This window comes from Nicotiana tomentosiformis, chromosome 3 (assembly GCF_000390325.3).
Source record: "Nicotiana tomentosiformis chromosome 3, ASM39032v3, whole genome shotgun sequence".
Taxonomy (NCBI): Eukaryota; Viridiplantae; Streptophyta; class Magnoliopsida; order Solanales; family Solanaceae; genus Nicotiana; species Nicotiana tomentosiformis.
The window spans coordinates 66,684,061-66,711,287 of NC_090814.1; the positions used below are offsets into that span (position 1 = coordinate 66,684,061).

The 27,227-nt window shown below is 38.9% G+C and overlaps 1 protein-coding gene across 1 annotated transcript in view; it reads left to right on the forward strand.

Moving 5' to 3' along the window:
- The window catches only part of LOC104094855 (SNF1-related protein kinase catalytic subunit alpha KIN10-like), a 50,814-nt gene extending 24,102 nt beyond the window's left edge, over nucleotides 1-26,712 (forward strand). Inside the window, exon 12 of the transcript XR_011414749.1 lies at nucleotides 26,442-26,712. The gene's annotated coding sequence lies outside the window, so the exon portion shown is untranslated. The remainder of the gene's footprint in view (nucleotides 1-26,441) is intronic.
- Nucleotides 26,713-27,227: the final 515 nt, after the last annotated feature.

The window sequence follows — 27,227 nt, forward strand, 5'->3', positions numbered from 1 at the left end:
ATGGTCGATGTAGCCCGTAGGCTTAGTGGTCGAGTGAGTGCTTGCTCGAACTCGAAAAAAGTAGCTCGTAGGTTTAGCAGTCGAGTGAATGATTCGAACTCGATGCAATGTAACCCGTAGGCGTAATGGTCGACGTAGCCCGTAGGCTTAGTGGTCGAGTGAGTGCTTGCTCGAACTCGAAAAAAGTAGCCCGTAGGCTTAGCAGTCGAGTGAATGATTCGAACTCGATGCAATGTAGCTCGTAGGCGTAATGGTCGACGTAGCCCATAGGCTTAGTGATCGAGTGAGTGCTTGCTAGAACTCGAAAAAAGTAGCCTGTAGGCTTAGCAGTCGAGTGAATGATTCGAACTCAATGCAATGTAGCCCGAAGACGTAATGGCCGACGTAGCCCGTAGGCTTAGTGGTTGAGTGAGTGCTTACTCACTCCCGAAAAAAGTAGCCCGTAGGCTTAGCAGCCGAGTGAATGGTTTGAACTCGATGCAATGTAGCCCATCGGTCGATTTTAACTTGGTTCTGTTTGTATAATAAATCTCCAAATAGAGGAATTTTCCTTGGATATAAGATGCCGATAAAGAAGAGAACTTTCTTCGTACGTTATTATACATGTGTTCATTTTCTGCACCTGGGTTCGGGCCAATCTATATGAGCATGGTTCGTTTCGACCATTTGGCTCTTACAATTTTTCCTATTGGGACTGTCACGACCCCAAATTCCCCCCGTAGGATGTCGTGATGGCCCCTAGTCTCTAAGACTAGGTAAGCCTATCAATGCGGAATAATAATAAATATCTGAAATAAATAAACTACAATTCAACAATTTCAACTCCCAAAACCCGGTAGAAATAAGTCACAAGCTTCTAAGAATTAATTCTCAATGTCTCTATATGTCAAGGTCTAAATAAAATATAAGGAAGCAACATAAAATGATAGAAGGGGACTCCGGAGTCTGCGGACGCTGGCAGATATACCTCGAAGTCTCCGTGCGCAGGTAACTCACTAATGTCTAGGCTGGTAAAAATGTACCTGGATCTGCACAAAAAGATGTGCAGAAGCGTAGTATGAGTACACCACAACGGTACCCAGCAAGTGTCAAGCCTAACCTCGATAGAGTAGTGACGAGGTCAGGTGAGGCCCTACTGGAATATAATAATGGCATGGTAAAATATTTATTAATGTAGTAAAATAAAATGACATTGGAAATGAATCAAATAGTATGTCACATTTAATGACACCAAATAATTGCAAATAATATCTCGTGGAATCAAAACAGAATTTTCTTCAACTTTATGAAAATCACAATAATTAATCGAAAGCAACTATGGCCATAAATCAATATCAACAAAGGCACTACCGAGGTACCGCCTCGTAGTCCCAAGTTATAAATAATTTTATAATATCTCATTTTCTTATATCACAGCGGGAGCCTTCACAATTTATTTAAAGAAAATATTTTTTTCCGAAATAGCATCCCGCGTTTTAGCCACCCTTATCACACCGCATGACTTCTAGTAGTCACCCCTACTAGCCACGTGTATCAAGCCACCCTTATCTCACTGCATGCGTTTCAACACCCAGACCTTATACCACCGCATGCGTATCAATATCACAATATATCACAATTTGCACCTCAGGTGCTCAAATAATTTAACTTGCCAAAATAATTCAACAACAATATTTTTTCACAATAAAAAGCTCACGGCTCATGTCAAAATAATTGAACAATAATATTTTTCCACAATAAAGAGTTCACGACTCATATTTTAATAATTCAACAATAATATTTTTTCACAATAAAGAGCTCACGGCTCCATCACAATGAGTATAAAAATATTCAGGAGTAAATAATTTAGGAAAATAATATTTCAAAATCTTTAATACGTTGCTTCAATATCAAGTTTTAAAATGTCAAATACTTCATATTAATAATATTTAATTTAAAGAAAATCAACCTTCAAATAATGCACAGAATAAAAGAAACCAAGTTTCAACTAAACAGGTAAAACAATTAGTAAGAAAAGATCAAACAAATTTGAAGTATATATCTCACATCAATGATGAAGAATATAACAAGATAAAATAATTTAATAAATGCGCAACAGTGATCTACACAATTTAAAAATATAATCTTTCGCAATTTAACCCGTGTACACACTCGTCACCTCGTGCACACGACTTTCAACATATTTTAATAATCACATCAATACCAATCCTAGGGGAAATTTCTCCCACACAAGGTTAGACAAGTCACTTACCTCGACTTGCTCCAATTTAACCAAGTATTATGCTTTTTCCTCAAATTTCTGACTCCGATCGACTCGTATCTAGTCATAATTAATTCGATACAGTCAACAAAAATTATAGTAATCACTTTCATAAGAAAATATTACATTTTCATTAAAATCCGAAATTAGCTCAAAATTTGCCCGTGGGGCCCATATCTCGGAATCCGGCGAAACTTACAAAATTCGACAACCCATTCAATTACGAGTCCACTCATACCAATTTTACCAAAATCCGATAACAACTCGACCTCTAAATCTTAAATTTTCGTTTTTGGAAGATTTTGTAAAAATCTTGATTTTTCTTCCATAAATTTACGGATTCATGATATAAATGAATATGGAATCATGAAATATAATCAATATAGGATAAGGAACACTTATGACTTACCCCAATATTTTTCCGTGAAAATCGCCCAAAAATCGCCCAAGAACCGTGCTCCAAAAATCCAAAACGAAATAAATGAAATGACCATTTTTGGTCCTTAAGTTTTTGTCAATCCATCACTAAAAGTCCATTTTCCGTCACTAAAAGTCCATTTTTCGTCACTAAAAGTCCATTTTCCGTCACTAAAAGTCCACCAGAAACTGCTCTACCAGTTTTTCTTCAATCGATCATAACTTTATGTACAAATGTCTAAATGATGAATGGTGTAACTTTCTGGAAACTAGAATCAAACGACTACAACTTTTATGTTTTGAAAATTTTTCGATTCCTTATGAATTTCGAGATATAAGCTTCTAAAATCGGCTCCACACATTAGAAATTTCGCCAGAAATTTCTGGCAAAACTGCTCTACCAGCCTTCATTCAATCCATCATAACTTTCTGTACAAATATCCAAATGATGAATGATTTAACTTTATGGAAATTAGAATCAAAGGGCTACAATTTTTATGTTTTAAAAAATTTCTGATTCCTTATAGATTGCGCGATATAAGCTTCCAAATTTGGCTCCACGCACTAGAAAGTTCTGGCGAAATTTCTACAACAGAAATTTCCAACACCCTTCTTTGTCCGAAATCCATTCCGTTTACCTTCCGAAATTCACTCGAGACCCTCGGGACCTTAACCAATTATACCAACATATCTCAAAATACAATACGAACTTAGTCTAGGCTTCAAACCACATCAAACAACATCAAAACGACGAATCGCACCTCAAATCAAAATCTATGAACTTTGAACTTTCAAATTCTATATCTTGTGCCGAAACACATCAAATCAATTCGGAATGACTTCAAATTTTGCACACAAGTCATAAATGACATAACAAACATATTTCAATTTCCAGAATCGAATTCTGACCTCGATATCAAAAAGTCAACCCCCCGGTCAAACTTCCTAAAAATTTAACTTTTGGCATTTCAAGCCTAATTCCACTACGGACTTCCAAATAAAATTTCGATCATGCTCCTAAGTCCAAAATCACCATACAGAGCTGTTGGAATCATCAAAATTCTATTCCGCGGTCGTTTGCACATAATTTGACATCCGGTCACTATTTGAACTTAAACTTTTAATTTTTTATCAAAATTCCATATCTCGGGTTAGGGACCTCGGAATTTGATTCCGGGCATACGCCCAAGTCCCAATTCACGATACGGACCTACCGGAACTGTCAAAACACTAATCCGAGCTCGTTTGCTCAAAATATTGACCAAAGTCAACTCAGTTGTGTTTTAAACATCTAATTCACATTTTAATCTATTTTTCACCTGAAAACTTTCCGAAAAAATTTTACGGACTGTACACGCAAGTCGAGTAATGATAAATAGTGCTTAGATCACATAATTAATTATTAAATTTAAAGATGACATTTTGGGTCATCACAGGGACCCTTTTGTGAAATAACTCCTGCATCGGAACTCGATGTATTTGAGCATGGTTTGTTTCGACCATTTGGCTCTTACAATTTTTCCTATTGGGACCCTTTTGTGAAATAACTCTTGCATCGGAACTCGATGTATTTGAGGGCCTAATGCCCCCTCAGTATTCGAGATCGATTGTAAAGAGGCCTCGGATATTGTTGTAAGTGCAGCACGATCAATGGTTGCCTCATTAAAAATCTTGCCGAAAACCTATTTGGGAAAAAACTGGTCTAAGAAAAAAAGAGTGCAACGTGTGCTTTCGAGCGAAAGATCCATCTTAGCCTTCGTTCGGTCTTCTACAGGGTTCAGTTTTGAAATGTAAATGAATATGGAAAGGTCGTACCTTAGCAGTAGTACCGTTTTAGATGTGATACATTCCAGCTGCTTGATAGCTGTTTGGTTTATAATGTCGAGCATGTACGATCCTTTTTCGATGTTTTCGAGCACTTTATATGGTCCTTCCCAATTTGGTCCTAATTTTCCTTCGTTCGGATTTCGGGTATTGACGTTAACTTTTCTTAACACTAAGTCCCCTGGCTTGAAATGGCGGAGCTTAGTTCTTCGATTATAATATCTTTCGATTCGCTGCTTTTGGGCGGCCAATTGGACGAGAGCAACTTCTCGTCTTTCGTCCAATAGTTCGAGACTGGTATTCATAGCCTCGTTATTTGATTCTTCCATCGCGAATCAAAATCTGGCACTGGGTTTACCAACTTCGACTGGTATCAATGCTTCAGACCCATATACTAAGGAGAATGGGTTCGCCCCCCTACTGGATTTTGACGTCGTCCGATATGCCTAAAGGACTTCGGGCAGGATTTCTCTCCATTTTTCTTTAGCGTCGTTCAACCTCTTTTTAGGTTTTAAATGACGGTTTTGTTCGTTGATTCGGCCTGTCCATTCCCACTGGGTGGTATGGTGTCGATAGTATCCTTTTTATTTTGTGGTCTTCGAGGAATCTCGTTACTTTGCTGCCAATGAATTATTTTCCATTGTCGCATACTATTTTGGAGGGTACCCCGAATCGGCATATGATATATAGGGTAAAAATTAATAATAATTTAAAATTTTAATTATTACTATTAGTATTATTTTTATTTTTATATTTATTTTTAAATAAAATGAATTAAAAAAAATTAAAAAAAATAAATTTCGGATGGGAATTAAAAAATAGTAAAAGTAGAAATATAAAGGATGGCAATACTGATTTACAGGGTTCTCACTTGATACAAGTTAATATACAAAAAAAAGGGCATCCAGCCTCGGCAGGGGCATCAAGTCGACTCTGACTGGCCATGGTGGCCGATGCTTCAAAATCAAAAACTGTTGAAAGAGAAAATTCAAAGTCAAATGCCTATAAAGGCAAAATAAAGTTGAAAAGGTTAAGTCTCACGTGACTGACCGTCATGGAAAAGTCTCGGAAAGCCAGAGGTTCTCCAAGGTTAGAAATGCAATCGGTATTCAGGAAATAACCAGTTGCAGCTGAAGGGGTCGAGATTGAGTGACTGAAACAATCAAGGCCACAAAACCAACCACCGTTTCAAACTGACAAATTATTCTTTGTTTGAAAAAAAATAGAAAACATGTACAATCCAAAAGCAACATTGCAAGAAGCAGGTGCAACCAAAAAGAAATCGCGCAAAGGCTAGAAACAGTTTTGCAGCAATCACTCCAACAGGGAAGTCTCCTCCAAAATATTCTTTCCCACATTTACTCATTCTCTAAAATAAAAAAGAAAACAAAAAAAAAAGTGATGATGAAAAGGATAACAAAAAAAAAAGTTCAAAATCATGGTAGTATAGGGTCTCCAATCCCTAGCTGCATTTTTCCAACATAGGGTTTCCACTCCCTAGTTATTCTATTTTAGACATATAGTCTCCACTCCTAGTCTCTTTTTCAAATTTTAGACATAGGGTCTCCACTCCCTAGTTGAAGTTATTTTGGATATAGGGTCTCCACTCCCTAGTCTATTTTCCAATATAGGGTCTCCACTCCCTAGTTGAAGTTATTTTGGATATAGGGTCTCCACTCCCTAGTCGCTTTTCCAACATAGGGTCTCCACTCCCTAGCCTATTTTCCAACATAGGGTATTCACTTCCTAGTTGAAGTTATTTTGGACATAGGGTCTCCACTTCCTAGTCTGTTTCCCAACATAGGGTCTCCACTCCCTAGTTGATTTTATTTTAGACATAGGGTCTCCACTCCCTAGTCGTTTTTCCAACATAGGGTCTCCACTCCCTAGTTGAAGTTATTTTGGACATAGGGTCTCCACTCCCTAGTTGAAGTTATTTTGGACATAGGGTCTCCACTCCCTAGTCACTTTTCCAATACAGGATCTCCACTCCCTAGTTGAAGTTATTTTAGACATACGGTCTCCACTCCCTAGTCGTTTTTCCAACATATGGTCTCTACTCCCTAGTTGAAGTTATTTTGGACATAGGGTCTCCACTCCCTGGTCTTTTTTCCAACATAGGGTCTCCACTCCCTAGTTGAAATTATTTTGGACATATGGTCTCCACTCCCTAGGCTCTTTCCCAACATAGGGTCTCCACTCCCTAATTGATTTTATTTTAGACATAGGGTCTCCACTCCCTTGTCTCTTTCCCAACATAGGGTCTCCACTCCCTAGTTGATTTTTATTTTTTTTAAAAATAGGGTCTCCACTCCCTAGTCTACTTTCCAACATAGGGTCTTCACTCCCTAGTTGATTTTTATTTTTTTAGACATAGGGTCTCCATTCCCTAGTCATTTTTCCAAAATAGGGTCTCCACTCCCTAGTTGATTTTTTTTAGACATAGGGTCTCCACTCCCTAGTTGATTTTTATTTTTTTAGACATAGGGTTTCCACTCCCAAATCACTTTTCTAACATAGGGTCTTCACTCCCTAGTTGATTTTATTTTAGACATAGGGTCTCCACTTCCTAGTTGATTTTATTTCAGACATAGGGTCTCCACTCCCTAGTCTCTTTTCTAACATAGGGTCTCCACTCCCTAGGTGATTTTATTTCAGGCATAGGGTCTCTACTCCCTAGTTTCTTTCCCAACATAGGGTCTTCACTCCCTAGTTGATTTTATTTTAGACATAGGGTCTCAACTTCCCAGGCTCTTTTCCAATATCGGGTCTCCACTCCCTAGTTGATGGTTTTAGACATAGGGTCTTCACTTCCTAGTTGATGATTATTTTAGACATTGGATCTCCACTCCCTAGTTGATTTGATCTTAAATGCAGGGTACACCACTCCCCGATATTTTTGCCAATATAGGGTATCCCATTCCCTGGCCACATTTTCCCAACATAAGGTACACCAATCCTTAGTTGGGACATCCTTTGACAATAAAAGAACACCATCCAAGAAAAAACATGACTTTTTCAGGGTACACTTTTTCCGGCCTTTTATTGCTTTCAATATAGTAGTTTAGAATTTTGTTACAATAACTCACAAAATTTTTCTAGTTCAAACTGGGCCAGAAAAATTTCGTTCGTTTGTTTGTTTTAGTGTCTGAGTAGGTTTTACCTCGAGGCACAGAGTTCGAGATGACCAAAAGAAGAAGTCTCAATTTAGAATAAAAGAAAATAAAAAATAAGTGAATCCAAAATGCAAAAGCAATTGAAAAGATGTGGAATGCTCAAGATATGACTGAAGCCACGAGCATTAGAGTCCCGTTTTGATTAGAAGAAGCTATAGAACAATTAACTAGAACCTACAGCTAGCGAGCATCAAGGTTTAGATCAGAGTCTGCATGAAGAACTAGTCAAGACTCAAGATCAAGTTTCTGAAGACTCATAGATAGGAATCTTGTAACTCATAACTGATAGGCTTGTTTAGTTTCTTTTTTATTTTTTATATAATAGCAGGACCGCAGACCGGAGCCTCGACAGAGACTCACTTGACTCCTCAACTTATCATTCCACCATTCTCCTTGAACTACACGCGACCTGATTTTTCGATAACCCGGGATATGTAAGTTGTCCAAAACCAGGACTCGGTTGCACCCTATCTTTTATTTCTTTTCCTTTTGAATAATGGTTTGGTCAAAAATTAGTCACATGGCTCACATAGTCTTTGCCTGAAAACTCTTTATGTTTCCAAGTAAAGAGGGGCAGCTGTAAACACCTAATTTTTTTTTACTATATTTGAATTTTTATCACCGTCTATTATGTAAATAATTTCAGAAATTTAATAATAGTAATAATTAAACTTTTAAATTATTATTAATTTTTACTATTAGTATTATTTTTATTTTTATATTAATTAAAAAAAAAATTTCGGAATGGAATTAAAAAAATAGTAAAAGTAGAAATATAAAATTAAAAAGTAAAAGTAAAAGTAGGTATAAATTGTTTAATAAAAAAAGTAAAAGAAAGTGGAAAATTAAAAAAATAAAAGTAAAAGAATGTGAAAATTTAAAAAATAGTAAAGTAGAAATATAAAATTAAAAAGTAAAAGTAAAAGTAGGTAGAAATTGTTTAATAAAAAAAGTAAAAGAAAGTGAAAAATTAAAAAATAAAAGTAAAAGAATGTGAAAATTTAAAAAATAAAAAGTAAAATAAAGTTGGAATTAAAAAATAAAAGTAAGGGTATCTGATTTTTTTAATAAAAGTAAAAGTAAGTGGAAATTAAAAAAAAAAAAAAAGTAAAATAAGTGGGAAATAAAAAAAAGAAAAGTAAAAAAAGTAAAATTTTAAATATATTAAAAGTAAAAAAAGTGAGAAATTAAAAAATAAAAGTAAAGGAAAGTGGAAAATTATTATTTTTTTAAAATAAAAAAATGGGAAGTGGAAATATTTTTAATTAAAAAATAAAAAAATCTCAAAATTCCGAATTATTTTTCTATAAATAGAAGAGAAATGTGAGGAGAAAAAAGGGAGGGAGAGAAGGAGAAAAAAAGAGAGGGAGGAGGGAATTGAGAGAAATTTATTTTCTTTTCCTAGGATAAGGGAATTTCTACTTGTGTCATTCTTTCTTTCGAAAATCCAGCCTAAAATTCCAGCAAAAACCAACACCTAACACCTCATCTTCCTCCATGAACCACCAGCTGAAACTTACCCAAACACTAAAACAAAAGAGTTTCAGTCGAGGTTAGAAGCTCCGTCGAGGTTCTCTATACCATTTTCGGTTGTGGTTAGTTCGTACAAAAGTCCATCAAAGTTTTGTTCATGTTGTACCGAAGAATATTTAGCTATTGAAAGGTCCATTTCTTGTTCTCCAGTTTTCAGATTCCAATTCATATTATATTTTCTATAAGTTTAAGTGTATTTTTTTCTGTTTTGTTTAAAGATTGATTCACGATTGGTTTACTTTTTCGCTTGTTATTTTTTAAGAATATTTTAGTCTAATTGCTTACTGTTTTTAGTTTTAGTTAATTAGCATGCCTTGAAGTCCTTGGTTAATTCTTTTGGTGTTAAGACGTGAGTTTTGCTTCACCGATGTCGTTATTTTGGAATGATTGTTAGTGCTAAGAATATGGGCTCAAAGCTTAATTGATAAATGAATTATTTCCTAATTGGGCCATACACTAATATCTTGAAAGATGAGTTGAACATTCACATAAAATGATTGGGCTTTAGGAATTACTTTTTAATGATAAGAACAATTGGATTAATTAATATATTACTATCACTTGGGCATATTCTATAGATTATAAGATGAATTGAAAGAGACTTTTGGTCATCAAGTACTAAATGATCCATTAGCAATTAAGACATGTCATCCACAAATAAATTCCATAATCTATGGCCTTCACAATAATCTCAAATTAGTTTAGGAAGATAGACTCATAAACATTCGTAGCTTGCTTTAGGCACGATTAATAAATCATCGTGACTATGGGTACGGTTCCCGTGGCATAGTCACGATATGTAAACCCCAACTCAAGTGCGTGTTTCACGCGACTTGACTTCAACTTCGAATAATAATAAAAATAAACATGTTGTAAATCACGGGTGCGTTTCACGTGATGCGATTCGCAATATATACAAAAATAAATGAGTATGCGACATCGCGACTTGTTCAAATAAGTTTCATAAATAATTAAAAGCGGTTAAAAGTTAAAAATGCACAATAGATTTTAAGAATGTATTAAATCAGATAATTAGGCCAATCATTAATAGTTGAGCGACCGTACTAAAACCATGGAACTCGAGAGTGCCTCACACCTTCTCCTGGGTTAACAGAATTCCTTACCCGGTCTTCTGTATTCGCAGACCACAAAAATAGAGTCAAATTTTCTCGATTTGGGATTTAAAATAAACCGGTGACTTGGGACACCATAAATTATTCCAAGTGGCGACTCTGACTGAAACAAATAATCCTATTTTCAATAATGTCACTTAAATTGGAAAAACTCCCTACCCCTACCTTCTCGGGAAAAAGGAGGTGTGACACCCCCGATGATGTACCTGATTTCAATAGGAGTTCTTTTTCGACTTCGGGTACGAGGGTTGGCGTGAAATTGGCCACGAAATCTGCTAAGATTTGAGACTTGATGGCAGTACGGGGTTGATATTCGATATCGTATCCACTGAGTTCGATGGCCCATTTGGCCAGTCTGCCTGATAACTCAGGTTTTATGCAAAATATTACGAAGTGGGTAAGTGGTCAATACGCATATGGGATGGCATTGAAAGTACGGTCGTAACTTTCTAGAGGCGTTTATCAGTGCCAATTTTTCTAGGAGTGGATACCTAGTTTTCGCTTCTCCTAAGGTTCGACTCACATAATAAACGGGGAATTGTGTACCTTGCTCTTCTCGAACCAGGACACCGCTTACGGCGATTTCCGATACTGCGAAGTACAAACAAAGTTTTTCGTCCGTTTTTGGAGTGTGAAGTAATGGTGGGCTTGACAGATATCGTTTTAGCTCTTCTAATGCTTGTTGGCACTCCGGGGTCCAAGAAAAATCGTTCTTCTTTTTTAGTAGAGAGAAAAATTTGTGACTTCGATCAGATGATCTTGAAATAAACCGGCCTAATACTGCAATCCGACCTGTTAGCCTTTGTACGGCTTTCACGTTGTCCACAATGACGATGTCTTCGATCGCCTTGATTTTATCGGGGTTAACCTCTATTCCCTGATGTGACACCGTGAAGCCGAGGAACTTGCCTGAACCGACCCCGAAAGCACATTTTTTGGGGTTGAGCTTCATGTTGTATTTCCTTAAAATTCCGAACGTTTCTTGCAAATTGGTCAAATGATCCTCTGCGCGCAGGGATTTAACTAGCATGTCATAAATATAAACTTCCATTGATTTTTCTATTTGTTCTTCGAATATTTTATTTACTAGGCATTGGTAAGTAGCCCCTACATTCTTTAGCCCGAAAGGCATCACATTATAACAATACGTTCCATATTTGGTGACAAATGAAGTTTTTCCCTGGTCCTCCGGGTTCATCTGGATCTGATTATACCCAGAATAGGCATCGAGAAAAGTGAGGATCTCGTGGTCGGCCGTGGCATCGATCATGCGATCGATGTTAGGTAGCGGAAAGGAATCTTTGGGGTATGCTTTGTTCAAATCCTTATAGTCGACACACATTCTAAGTTTATTCCCTTTTTTAGGTACTACAACTATGTTGGCTAACCATTTAGGATATTTCACTTCTCGAATGGACCCTACTTTGAGAAGCTTGGTTACCTCGTCTTTTATGAATGCGTGCTTTCCCTCAGACTGGGTCTTCTCTTTTGCTTCACCGGTCTGAACCTGGGGTCCAAGCTTAGCCGATGCGTTGTTATGTCCGGCGGGATCCCTATTATATCTAAATGGGACCATGAAAAACAATCGATGTAATCGATAAGAAATTGAACGAGTTTCTTCCTGAGTTCGGGGCTCAACCCCGTTCCCAAGTATACCTTTCGCTCGGGCCAGTGCTCGATTAATATGACTTGCTCTAGCTACTCGATTGTTGATTTGGTGGCATCGGAGTCATCGGGAATCATGAAATATCGAGGAATCCTTTGATCATCATCCTCTTCGATCTTCTGGTTATCTGGCTGGGTCGAAGCCGATATCTGTGATTGCTATTTGGTGTCCCGTTCTCCTTCTGAGCCCGATCCCTTTATCAGCGAAGGTGAGGATATTGGTGTAGCTTCCTCGACGGCGAACATTTCCTTTGCAGCTGGTTGCTCTCCGTACACCGTTTTGACACCTCTTGATGTCGAGAATTTGAGGGTCTGGTGTAGGGTCGAAGGTACATCTCTCATGTTGTGGATCCATGGCCTTCCGAAAAGGGTGTTGTATCTCATATCGCCTTCGATCACGTAAAACTTTATTTTCTGGACGGTTCCAGCCACGTTTATTGGTAGGATTATCTCGCCTTTGGTGATTTCACATGCCATATTAAACCCGTTTAGAATCAGAGTTGCGGGTACGATCCGGTCCTGCAGGCCGAGCTGTTCTACGACCTTCAATCGGATGATGTTGGCCAAGCTACATGGATCGATTAACACACGCTTAATTTTTATTTTATTCGTGAGTACGGATATTACCAGTGCGTCATTATGAGGTTGGATGACCCCTTTTGCATCTTCATCATCGAAGGACAATGTCCCCGAGGGTGTGTAATCTTGAGTCCGAGATTGCTTTTCCCTCACAATCGATGTTTTAGTACGTTTAAGCACCGGTCCCTGAGGGGTATCGATGCCGCCGATGATCATGTGAATGACGTGCTGTGGTTCTTCTTGCTCGTTTTGCTTGCTGGAATCCCTGTTTCTAAGATGGTTCTTCGCTCTATCACTCAAAAATTCCCGAAGGTGCCCTTTGTTAAATAAGCGGGTTATTTCCTCTCTTAGTTGCCTACAATCTTCCGTTCTGTGGCCATGGGTACCATGATATTCGCATGTTTGATTGGGATTTCTTTGCACAGGATCGGTCTGCATGGGTCGAGGCCATTTAGTATCTTTGATGCGTCCGATAGTCGACACGATAGCGGATGTAGTAATGTTGAAGTTATATTCTGATAGTCGAGGTGCTTCTATAGGATTGACATATTTATCAAAGACGCTCTTACTCATAAGTCCCCGAGAATTTTTTCCTCGATCAATCCTTCGATTGTTCCGAACTATATTCCGTGCTGAACCGTTGTTCACCCGATCTGCGACGTACGGTCGATATCGGTCTTTGTTCGACCTTTGTTCTTTGTCGATCTCCTTTTGATTTTTGGTAGTTGTCCTGTTCCGAAGCTCGGCTCCACACAGAGCTCCCAACTGATCATCCTCGACCCTAATTTTTGATTGGTAACGGTTATGTACATCAGCCCACATTATCGCTGGATACTCGACCAAATTTTGTTTCAGCCAATGTGATGCTGTTGAACTTAGCTCGTTCAACCCTTGGGTGAAAGATTGTACGGCCCAATCGTCTGTGACCGGTGGTAATTCCATGCGTTTCATTTGAAAAATGGTAAACCATGCATGCAGAGTCATGAAAAATCATGTGCGCGAAGAAGTAAGAGATGGAGCTCTGGCCGTGGCTTTCCAACCTCAGTTCCTCTGTCCTTTTGCATATGTGACTACTTTATCATTCAAAGGTTCCAAAAGTATCGCCAAAAAGAAAAAAAAGGTCCAAAATTTGACTGTGCTTATCGCCCACATCATTTGGCAATCATTATCGAATGTGGTTTCTGCCTTAGCTTGTGTGTATATTATATCCTACTTTCTTGTTTCTACAAACTCATGTCAAACTGGTAAATAAGAAAAAAAAAAAATCCCTTCTTGCTGACCAAGAGATGCATTTAACGTGATCCTGCCGAATATAAATTAATTTGAGGTGAACTTCATTAACTGATTCCAATTGAACTAATCTAGTTACTTCTTCTTCTCTTTTGTCACGGCCAAAAATTTCACCTATCGTGATGGCGTCTATCTCAATACTAGGAAAGTCGACAATCTCAATAAACCACCATATCTTTTAAGTTTGAAAACATAATATTTAAATTCAGCGGAAGAAATCTCACAAATACAAATATAACACTCCCAAAACTCGGTATCACTAAGTACATGAGCATCTAATATGAATAAAAAATTTGACTGATAAAAATACTGTCTGAAAGTATAGAACAGTACAATAACTGAAGGAAAGAGAGATAAGGTCAGCGGATACCGAGCAGCTACCTTGATAGTCTCTAACAGATAAATCCTCAAATCTGGCAATCGCCGTATCCGGAAGTACCTGGATCTGCACACGAGGTGCAGAGTGTAGTATGAGTACAACCAACTCAATAAGTAACAAAACTAACCTTTGGGCTGAAAGTAGTGACGAGCTCTACAGGTACAGTCTAGTATAAATAATAAAATTACATAAATGTAGACATGTTTTCAAGTTCAACAGTTGCTTTCAGTACAAATAAAACAGATCAATTCTGAACAATACGAGGAGTATGACATCTCTATATCTACATGCCAATGTACGTACTGTATGTGATGCACCTTAATGAAAACTCCGTATACTCACAATCTAAATTACTCAACCACTCAGTACTGTATATGGCCAATCCAACCTAGGGAAGATCCATTCCAAATATATATATATATATATATATCAACTGACAGTCAGTCACTCAGCACTGTATAAGGCCAATCCAGCCCAGGGGAAGATCCATCCCAAATATCAATGATTCGGACAAGATCCATGTCAACGAAAAATTCATCCCTCAATATAAATGCTTCGGGCAAGATCCATGCCTAGAAAAAAATCCATCCCTCAATATAAATGTTTCAGGCAAGATTCATGCCCATGGAAGATCCATCCCTCAATATATATATCAATGGCAAGATCTATCCCAGATATATATATCAACTACGCTCACTGTGGAGTGCAGACTCCGAAGGGGCTCCTTCAACTCAAGCGCTATAATAGCCAGATCCATGCATAAATAAATAAATATGATGCGGCGTGCAACCCGATCCCATAATTATAACTCATAAATCAAGCCCTCGGCCTCACCTAGTCATAAACCTCTCCAGTCTCTAGGGCTCACAATGATATTAAAATCAGCCCAACATGATGATATGGCGTATCAATGAATGACAACAGAGACTGAGATATGATATGCAAATAATATATGTGACGAAGTACAAATTATATTTTTAAACAGTTTAATTCAACAACAGCACGATCTCTGTGGGTCCCAAAATATCAGCACGTAACCTAAACATGATCTCTAATATGAATCTCAACTCAATTTCTATAACACGTGGAGGATATGTGGATAATGATATTTATTTAATTATGCAACTCCACGGGATCAATTAAGTCACGATTCCTATGATGCACGCCCACACGCCCGTCACCTAACATGTGCGTCATCTCCAAACAATTCAACAACACGTAATTCAGGGATTCATACACTCAGAACCAAGTTTAAAAGTGTTACTTACCTCAAACAAGCCAAATCCAATACCGAGCAAACTGTACAATACACCGGAATTTCTATTCCGCGCGTATCAACCTCTGAACGGCTCAAATCCGATGATTTTCTTGAAAGTCCCTCGATAATAAGATCGCCACAAATCGAGCTTTCTTAATTCAGCTCTTTAGTGATATTAAAACCTCCAACTACTCTTACAACTTCGATCTACATCAACATAATTCGATTGGACCAATATTAGTAAAACTTTCAAGTTTTAGGTCATTTAGGCATTTTATCAAACACCTAGTAGGCGTGAATCTCTACATATCTTGACCATAGAATTAGTTCATCCAACTACTATCATTATCCAACAATTTATCCCACCATCATTCTTAAACAATTCATAATTTCCAACATCATATACATGAATCCACACCCAACCAACAAATTCCATCAAATAATCACCTTTCAATCTCTACAATAGTTATGTATTTAAATTGGGAACATATGGTTTCCAATCACCATACAATAAGTTCTAATACTTAATTCATACTCATATTCCCATAATATATTCATACATATAAGTCTAAGGGTATAGGATTACCTTTTGGAAGGAATCGTGCAAAACCCTCCTTTGAGTTCTTGAAGAAATTTCTTGAAGATCTAAGTATTTTATTTGTAGATTTCATCAATACTAGTGTAAAAATGATGGAATTTCACACCAAGATAATGGGGATTACATACCTTGAAGAAAAAGGGAGTTGGTGGTCTTGAGAGAGTGGAGAAGAGCTCCAAAATTCGTCCAAATGAAATGGGAAAAATGAGCCCCGAATTGGCTTTAAAAGAGCTGGAGCTGACCCCGTGCCCGGTCTGGCGAAGTGATCCTCACTTCGCTGAATACGAATTCCCTCAGCATTTTGTTCCTCCTTTTCTTTACTTTGAAGAGGTTTGATTTCCTTGTTGCAACCTTTATGGCACCAGCATGTGCCTTTACGAACGAATCTGCTAACATGGCAAAAGAATCGATGGAATTCAGAGGTAAATTATGATACAATATCATTGCTCTCTTCGTGAGGGTCCCCCTGAACTTTTTCAACAACACGGATTCGATCTCATCGTCCTCCAAATCGTTACCTTTGATGGCATATGTGTAAGAGGTGACATGTTCGTTAGGATCGGTAGTACCGTTATATTTGGAAATTTCGGGAATATAAAATTTTTTGGGGATTGGTTTCGGTGCCGCACGTGAGGGAAAAGGCTTTTGTGTGAATTTTTTCGAATCAAGCCCTTTTATTATTGGTAGAGCCCCTGGGATTTGATCGACCCTGACATTGTATGTTTTTACCTTCTTGTCGTTGGCTTCGACTCGTTTTGTGAGTTCCTCGAGTAATTTAGTAATTCCGGGAGCAGTCCCCAATTCTTGCTCGTTTGATTTTACTACGGCGGGCTCTGTTCTGGGGGTGATTTCACGAAGTGTATTAGGAACTGTCCTGCTTTGTGCGCGAGTTTGGCTCTGTAACTGAGCTATCGTTACTTGTTGGGCTTGTAACATCTCGAAGATCATACGTAAGTTGGCCCCGATTTCCCCCGCGTTTTGGGTATCTTGGGCTACGGATCGAGTACCGCCTTGAATACTTCTTTCCGGTTCGGAACGCTGATTCGCCTCCAAAGCTATTTGTGAATTAACATCCAATGGTACTTCAGCTCAAATTTCGGGTACTTCGATTCGAGCCTCAGTGCCATTGTTAAGTAGTCTTCCGGCACCGGGTGCCAAGTTGTTGGTTTCATCTTGAAGGTCGGCTTCATGGTCGATAAATAAAGTCACTGCTGATTTGAAGTTGCAAGCTGGCGTGTACTTTAGATTTATGTCAAACGATCGTTATTACCCTTAGCCCCACGGTGGACGCCAAACTATTTACCGGAAAAATCGGATAACGTTAGATTTTATGTATGGTTCTAAGGGTATGTGATACAATTTGACATAAATCGTGAAAAGAAATAGAAATACTTAGATTCTTAGCTTATGAGAATGCAAACAGTAGGGAATGAGAATGAATGAGATAAAAGCAAAGTAACACAAAGGGATGTCTTTCAATCTGGGAAATGATTTCTTTTTGTCTGTCCCTTTAGCTTACAAGGATTCCTCCTTTTATAGAAGAGGGTCATCACAAAAAAGACAATAAAATAAGGCATGTAGTCGAAGGCCTATGATGACTTGTCACTTCCTTGATTCCTGCCAAGATTCTCTCTCTTGGTGCGGTCGCAACGACTTTTGTCTGTGGGCTCGATACTGGCTCGAACTCATTACTGGATCGGGTCCTTCGGTCTTGGCTCGAGTTCGACCTTCGAGATGGGCGTCGAGCATTTCCGACCTCGAAGCAGTGCCTTGCGGATCAATTCGGTCACGGGCTCGATAGAGGTATCGAGCCAACTCCTTGAACGACCTTCGGACTCGAAGCTCGATAATACCGAACTCGGAGCTAACTCCCAGAAATCTCGTTCTGACTCATTCCGACACTTTAACACTCGAACTTGATCGAACGTAGGAAGGCCAAAATCTATTTTGACCGTATACAATAATATTTATCTAACATATTTTCTTTCGAGTCATCACATGCATTCAAATAAAATATGTTTTTGTCTTATTACATAACAAAAAGCTACCTTAACAATTGTAGAAAATAAATTTCATAAATCACAAAGGCTAAAGTTAATATATAAATAAATTATAAGTAAAGTCATCAAATTTCATTTTACGTACCAACTTACATGAAAATATTGGTGCCACATTTAATGTTGCAATTGAAAATCTGAAGTGTCTTGAACTCTAGCCTCTAGGTGATTACTGATCAGTACATGACTATATATGTCCAACAGTAATATCTAAAACAATTAACTACTGCTGGAGCAAATTAAACGTAACTGACATAAAAATGAAAAATAACGTGGGTTTAGAGAATTACTTGTTTTATGAGACGATGTTTAAGTTGGACACAAAAGAATTAACATTGGTGCCCAATAAGAATTTCATCATTAATTATCCTTATTCTTCATATTTATTTTCTCTCAATTAGATTCTTTGCTCATCACTTCCTCCGACATGACACATGTTCTTTCAGCTCCAATTCGTTACTACCTTTTACTTTGGTATGAGCCAGGGAAGAAAATACTGTGAGCGTGGCCACACTAATGTGTGATGCCTATTGAGCATATATAGCTTGAAAAAATAGAGGAAATTTATACCCAATTATCGCTACTTATCAAGACCAAAAACCGAAAAAGAAAAATATAGGTACTTACTTATCTGAATGAATGTTATAGTCTCAAGTCTCAACTCTCAAATTGTACCGCCCCATTATCATACATGTAAATTTGAATCAATCACAACTTCAATAAAAATGAAAAAAGAATGCCATAACCAAAGACAACAATTTCAACAAAACAAAAAGGAGCTCAAACAAAACACCACTAATGATAAATCAAAATCGTACTATATATGACAAGAGCAAATGTGAGAACCAGACAAAATCTGTCATTGCCATCTCAGTGGCTTCATATTAGTCCGTAGAAGTAACTAATTATTATGCAAATAAATCAGTTCATTTTGCATACCGTGATTCTGTGTCGATGTTTCATTAGCAGCTATAGATCTCAAACTTTCGCGAGAAAAGGAGTCTTGTCTGAAGTTATGTTTGGAAACTTCTCGAGAATTGAGAACAAATACAAATGTCCAACGTGATGAAGGCACCCCTTATTATGATTCTCGTTGATTTGACCCATTAATTCATATAATTATGATTCTATTACTCTTGTCAAAACCTCCCAAGTGGAGTCAAAGACCCTTTTCTTTTTGGAAAAATAAATTTCAGATAGATGCCAAGTATTAGGCTAATTAAGATTTTTTATCAGCAAAATTTTTGTCCTTGTGTTGTTGTTGTTACTTATGAGCTACGGTCAATCCCCCTCTTGGTTTTTTCCTCATGAATACAACTCTCTATAGATCAGACGTTGTGCCATTGAAGTCCTGGCACGGCCGATCTAGGGCCATAGTGGCCTGCCACGGCTGACGTTGTGTCGTTGACATAGGCATACCATGGCCAAATACGGGCCTTAGTGGCCTGTTGTTAGGACCCAAATCTTTGTCATCGGATGTGGCGCGGCTGTGGCAAGGATTGGGGAGTGATGGCCTTGCCATTGGCTTATGCGGGAGCGAAACGATCATGCGGGACAATGGACGAGAAACATTGTCAGGGGAACAAGTATTGGCCAAAGTCTTGGGACAGGCAAGACAAGTTTGGCAAAGGGCTTGACGAGACAGTGCGGGCAAGTTTGGGCGGCATGGCACGGCATGCGCGCCAAAGACAAAGGTACGGGCAGTTCAGATTATGGGAGCGCCAAGTACAAGCTAAGCTAAATTGCGGAGGCACGGAATGATGGCAAAGGGTTTCAATAGCTAAGGCAAATCTATGTGAGACAAAATGCAAATAATGGCATGGGTGAAACAAGTGTTGACAAATACAAGGCAGAAATGCGGCTAAGGCAATGTGCGGGCGACAAAGAGTGTCGGGCGTGTACGGTAAAATCATGGGCAGCAGGTTACGGACAAAGGCATTGGCGCGGAGCAATGTCAAAATCACCCAAGGCTGGGCGCAATGCCAGCCTTGGGCGTTCAATAGCTGACCAACAAAAGGGGCACATGCAGTGCACTTGCCAAAGCAGTGGGCCGTTGTATTTTTGTAATGACTTGTACCTATGTCTGTTTAATACTTGTATGTAATATCATTTCGTGTGAAAAAATAGCCTAAGTAGTTGGGGATGTCAACTACAAGTTAGGACAGATTTAGCAAAACTGTGTACAAGGCAGGTTTCAGTGGAAGGTGGGACCAGTGCTCCACCAAAGAGCTGAGTGCTCCACAAAATAGGGCCAAGTGCTCCACAATGCATGCTGATGAAGGCCATTTCGTGGGTAATGCCCCATTAAGTGGTTAAGTGCTGATTTAGTACTTGAAGTGGAACAAGCACTATAATGGATTGTCCCTTTGTAATGTTGTCCCTTCAAATCTGCCAGTGGCAGCACCTATACTTATAAATAGGTGAGAATTTCGTGTGGAATTCAGGAGGAGGAAGAAGAGAGAAGAGGGTCTTCAAAAGAAGATTAGTGTCTTCAAAAGGAAGTTCTGTTGTGAGACTTCCAAGTGGAAAACAAGAGAGAAATGTGAGGGTTTCTAATTGTTTCAAATGGGGGCTAAGGCTGGGCATTGGGCAGGTCTTAGTGTGCAAGATCGACTTGTGATCTTTGCTGGTCGAAATGGGCTGTGAAGAATTGTGTTCATAGTAAAGTGGGAAACAAGAAAGAAACATGAGGGTTTCTGAGTATTTCAGAAGTGGGCTAAGGCTAGGCATTTGGGCAGGTCTTAGTGTGACAAGATCGACTTGTGATCTTGGCTGGTCGAAGTGGGCTGTGAACGACTTATGTTCATAGCAAAGTAAGGGGTCCTTTGTATATTTTCATAGTAATACAAAGGTTAAAATTTTTTCGTACTTGATTGTGTTCTCTTTATGTTGCTGCCGAATTTTGTTCAAGGCTGAACTTGTTGAAAAGTTGGCTAAGTGTTGGAAAAGGCTGAGTAACTTGAGTGTCAAGTTGCTGTCGCGCAGTGTCAATTAGGCGCGAAAAATTAGCCCAAATTGACCCCGCGACAACTGGTATCAGAGCTACCCTGATAAACTAATATCAGAGTAGATCAAAGTTCGTGACAGTGGTAAGACGATCAGTAGCAGATTTCGTGTTACTGTTTGAGAACATGGCTGGTGGCACAAATGCTGAACTGCGCCAAAGAGTGGAACAGTTGGAAGCGCTTGTTGGGCAGGCTCTTGAAATGGGTTCCGATTCTTCTGTTCTTGCTAGAATGGCCCGTCTAGAGGCAGATTATGCGGCGAGATATAAGACTACACTGGCAGAAATGGCCTCGGTATGCAAGGATGAGGAAAAATTGCGCGAGGAGGTGGTTCAACTTTGAAGGGCGTTACAAAATAATGCCCCTAGAAACAATGATCGCACCAAAGTAAGGATCCCGGAGCCAAAGGCTTATGGCGGTGCAAGAAGTGCCAAAGAACTGAAAAATTTCTTATGGGATATGGAGCAGTATTTCCTGGCTGCTCGTGTGCCGAATGATTAAAAAGTGACCATCACACCGATGTATTTGACGGATGATGCAAAGGTGTGGTGGCGTACACGAGTAGTAGAAGCGGAAAGTGCTGGGCTGCCCAAGATTGAAACTTGGGAGGCGTTGAAGAAGGAATTAAAATCCCAATTCCTTCCAACCAACTCGTCGTCGGTAGCGAGAGATGGACTGCGCCACTTGAAATAAAGTGGCACGGTAAGGGAGTATGTCAAGGAATTTTCATCCTTGATGCTCAATGTAAGTAACATGGCAGAAGAAGACAAGCTGCATTACTTCATGAGCGGGTTGAAGGGCTGGGCGCAATTAGAGTTGAGAAGGCAAAATATTCAAAGCCTCTCTACTGCTATTGCAGCGGCAGATGCATTGGCTGACCTCAATATACGTCATGACCCTGCTGAGTCTTCGTATTTAAAGTTCGACGGAAGGAAGGACAAGGGAAAGGAATGGAAGAAAAGTGGGAAAGGCCAAGCTGCCGAAGACGTGGGTCTTGCCAAGAATGGAAGGCAGACAGAGACTTCCAAGGGCAAGGACAGAAGCGGCAAATTCAGTGGCTGCTTCACTTGTTAGGGTCCGCACTTGAAGAGGGACTGTCCGGTGAAGGCTAGGGTGAATGTTATGTTGGATGCGGAGAGACATGAACAAGTGGCAGAGGCAAATGCCATTGTGGCAAATGTGAATGCACCTCCAGGGGACTTGTATGTCAACAACCCCTTGGGATTGATTCGCTAAGTCAGAACGACGATGACGTCGATTTCAAAGGGTGCAGGTGGTTTGTTAGGACCCAAATCTTTGTCATCAGACATGGCACGGCTGTGGCAAGGGTTGGGGCGTGATGGTCTTGCCATTGGCCTATGCGGGAGTGAAATGATCATGCGGGACAATGGACGAGAAACATTGTCAAGGGAACAAGTATTGGCCAAAGTCTTGGGACAGGCAAGACAAGTTTGGCAAAGACTTGATGAGGCAGTGCAGGCAAGTTTGGGCGGCATGGCACGGCATGCGCGCCAAAGACAAAGGTACGGGCAGTTCAAATTGTGGGAGCGCCAAGTACAAGCTAAGCTAAATTGCGGAGGCACGGAATGATGGCAAAGGGTTTCAATAGCTAAGGCAAAGCTATGTGAGACAAAATACAAGTAATGGCATGGGTGAAACAAGTGTTGACAAATACAAGGCAGAAATGCGGCTAAGGCAATGTGCGGGCGACAAAGAGTGTCGGGCATGTACGGTAAAATCATGGGCAGCAGGTTGCGCATAAAGGCATTGGCGTGGAGCAATGTCAAAATCACCCAAGGCTGGGCGCAATGCCAGCCTTGGGCATGCAATAGCTGACCAACAAAAGGGGCACATGCAGTGCACTTGCCAAAGTAGTGGGCCGTTGTATTTTTATAATGACTTGTACCTATGTCTGTTTAATACTTGTATGTAATATCATTTCGTGTGGAAAAATAGCCTAAGTATTTGGGGATGTCAACTACAAGTTAGGACAGATTTAGCAAAGCTGTGTACAAGGCAGGTTTCAGTGGAAGGTGGGACCAGTGCTCCACCAAAGAGCTGAGTGCTCCACAAAACAGGGCCAAGTGCTCCACAATGCATGTTGATGAAGGCCATTTCGTGGGTAATGCCCCATTAAGTGGTTAAGTGCTGATTTAGTGCTTGAAGTAGAACAAGCACTATAATGGATTGTCCCTTTGTAATGTTGTCCCTTCAAATCTGCCAGTGGCAGCACCTATACTTATAAATTGGTGGGAATTTCGTGTGGAATTCAGGAGGAGGAAGAAGAGAGAAGAGGGTCTTCAAAAGAAGAAGAGTGTCTTCAAAAGGAAGTTCTGTTGTGAGACTTCCAAGTAGGAAACAAGAGAGAAACGTGAGGATTTCTAATTATTTCAAACGGGGGCTAAGGCTGGGCATTGGGCAGGTCTTAGTGTGCAAGATCGACTTGTGATCTTTGTTGGTCGAAGTGGGCTGTGAACGAATTGTGTTCATAGTAAAGTGGGAAACAAGAAAGAAACGTGAGGGTTTCTGAGTGTTTCAGAAGTAGGCTAAGGCTAGGCATTTGGGCAGGTCTTAGTGTGACAAGATTGACTTGTGATCTTGGCTGGTCGAAGTGGGCTGTGAACGACTTCTGTTCATAGCAAAGTGAGGGGTCCTTTGTATATTTTCATATTAATACAAAGGTTGGGATTTTCCCGTACTTGATTGTGTTCTCTTTATGTTGCTGCCGAATTTTGTTCAAGGCCGAACTTGTTGAAAAGTTGGCTAAGTGTTGGAAAAGGCTGAGTAACTTGAGTGTCAAGTTGCTGCCGCACAGTGTCAATTAGGCGCGAAAAATTGGCCCAAATTGACCCCGCGACAACTGGTATCAGAGACCTTGTGCCATTGATACATGTATGCCATCGCCGAATGCGTGCCATAATGGCATATTATTGACGTCCTCGTGCCATTGATACATGCCTATTATGATCGGTTGTGGGCCATAGTGGTCTGCAACGGCCGGCCTCCTATCATAGTGGCCTACCATAGTCGACCTCGTGCATAGTGGTCTGCCACGGCCGACCTCCTACCATGGACACTTGTATGCCAAGGCTGACCTCGGGCCATAATTGCCTACCACGACCAACTTGTACCTGTAAATGCCGAAATTTTATTCCTTTTTTTCTCTCCTACATTATATTCTTTAGGTTTATTGTGTTTATTTGTAGATTTTAGAATTTTATTATATTTAATATTTGATAAGGGGGGTTAAGGGATTGCTCTTGCCATTTTAAAGACGTAATTGGCCAAAATTTAGACCAAAATCGGTAGCCCGGTAGCCCCAGGATCTGGTCCAGATGGGGTGGCCTAGAAGACGTCTAAAACGACGTTATTTTGGTTAAGTGGTTGAGATTCAATTTCATCCACCCATCTTCATTTGATCTGATGGCCATCATTTGATCTCCACTCCAGGTATTTAAGTCTCATGGAGTCCGAATTTTGCCCCCCATTTCTCCTTTACTGTTCCTTTCTCCTCTCTTTCTTTACTCTCTCGTCTCTCTCATCCCCTCTGCTAGTTTGCGCACTGACGCCGTCCTTCGCCGGTCGAAAATCTCTACCACTGGTCGGCCGTTATCCAAACTCCACAAACAACCTTACACCAGTCTTCTTCTCTTTCTCACATCTACCTCAATCCACGTCTCAAATCCTCAGAATCTCCATCAATCTTTACCAATTTGGCATTGACTGAAACTCTAGCCGCCCAAAATTTTCTTTTTTTTCTTTCTCAAATTCGTGACAAACCAGTCATCCCCAACACAAAAATCTCACATAAACATGTAGATATACTTGAGATCTACACTTCTCTTTTAATTTCATCCATAAATCTGATCTCTGCTACTGCCAACTAGCAACCTCCACCTCCATGACCTTTAACCATCAGAAACTCACTCGGCCTTCTATTTTAAGTTGTGTACGATCTCGGACACCCTTTTTCTTTTGGTATGGCGCACAAATTAATTTCCGATGTGCAGAATTTGTTGAACCAACACATGCCCTTAAGACAAAAGGTGCTCGAAGGTCAATTGACTGGCCATTTGGCACCCCGTTATTGCACCGAGGATTCGAGGTTAAAGTTCTGAGGTAGGTTCTCGAACGAAAGTGATACCGTAATTCCTTGTTCCCTTTTTTGCTCATTACTAGCAGTAGATTTACGCTTGATTTTGTCAATAATCAATGTTCGTAGCTTAGTCAGTTGAAAACGGTCAGTTTAGATTTTAAGTTTGTTTCGGTTTTTGTATTGCTTTGTTTTGATCTTCATAATTCATTGATCTTACTATTTCTTTATGTATTGCGAGTTTCGTGATTCTTCGAGTCTCAGAATCTGTTGTTAATTCGATCCACTTTGTTTATCATTTTGCTTTGTTTGTGTTTGATTGGAATTTCTGTCTAGGTTTAATCCGATTGATTCATCCGTTTCATGTTTAATCTCTTTGATTCTGTTTTTGGGTATTAGTTTGCTAAATTGTCTTTACTGATTATACATGTTTTTGCTTGGTTTTAATAGTTGGTTTCTGAGTTTCTCCTTGTTGGTTAATAGTTCAACTAGTAAAGTCTAGTTACATGTTTGTTGTATCTTGGTTTGGTTTGAAACAATTAGGTCGATAGTGATTTGGTCTTTTGGTCTAAAGCTGGAGGGTAATAGTTTAATCATGATTTGAGATACATTAGTGGCTTGCTTTTACTGCTGGGGTGGCTGAAAGCATCTTTCTTCCCATGCTTTTACCACATTAGGTTGAGAGGGCTGCCATTTTCCCATTTGGACAGTCCTTAGATTGTTTTTGGCACAAAAAGTAAGTCCCTTTGGACACAATTTTAGGTGAACTAAAATATGTCCAAAAAGAACTTTCTTCTCCTACTTAAGCATACCATATTCCACACTTTAGGACACACTTTACATAACTTTGGAGAAGAAAAAAAAAAGAATTAGTTGAACACATACTTTGAGAGGTAAAAAAAATACAATCTTGATAGAAAAATATCAACTGACTATAAAAAAAAAGCTGAAAATTGAGAGCCTTGTATGTAGTATTCTGAGTGTAAACTCTTTCAAAAAATAGGAGAGTCTTTAGAGTTGGTTCTTAGTTTCACATGGTTACCTACTGAAAGTTTCTTGTTGTTTGACATTGATTTGCTATTGTTTTTGCTGCATGTTCTGAGCTTCATTTTATTCACTACATATTTTTATTTTTCAGCGAACCAAGTAACTCCCTAAATCTTTTGTATTGCAGATTTTTAACAAAGTTGGAATTCTCAAGCCATTGGGAATGAAAATCCCATATTAGACGACACTCGAGAATTCTAGGGATGCAAAAAAAAGAGGGCTTCAAGAACCATCTAATAAATTAGTCTTTTAAAGTCAAATTTTAATAAGAGATTTAAATTTTTAAATAGAGTTTATATATGTTTAACACAATTTGCAAAAAATTAGTGTTTTGTTTTTTTCTTATATTCATTGTTTATAGTGTAATATGCTTACAAGATATAAAATCTTTAATGTTATATTGGCAAGCGTTAACTCTAAGTTAATAAGATGTTAGCCATGTGTTTGTGATATATTATCTTGGATCTTATTATAAAGAAAATTATTTACGAATACAAAGAAGTTTAATTCAAAGTTCTAAAATATGCTACCGTTAAAAAGTATGCATTCTTTCTTTCCTTCTTGTTTAATAAAAATTTCATATACTTCTTTTCTAGCTAAATAATATTGTCTAAACGAAAATAAAGTTTAAAATCCACTAATTAAAATTTTACAAATCTTCACAAATAAGGCATATCTTTTATCGAAATCTCGCCTTTCACTAAATCTTCAAAGAGAATGTAAAATTTGTTGCACGAAACATTTCACATTTTAGTATCAACTTTTGTTCTGGCATTAGAAGATTTTGTTAATTTTCTTAACTAGTTTTTAGAGACGTGTGTTGCACATATATTCTATGCCAATGGGTACAAATGTTTTAAAAATAATTTTATTACATTACAGTATATATGTGAGTGGTAAGTAACACAAAATA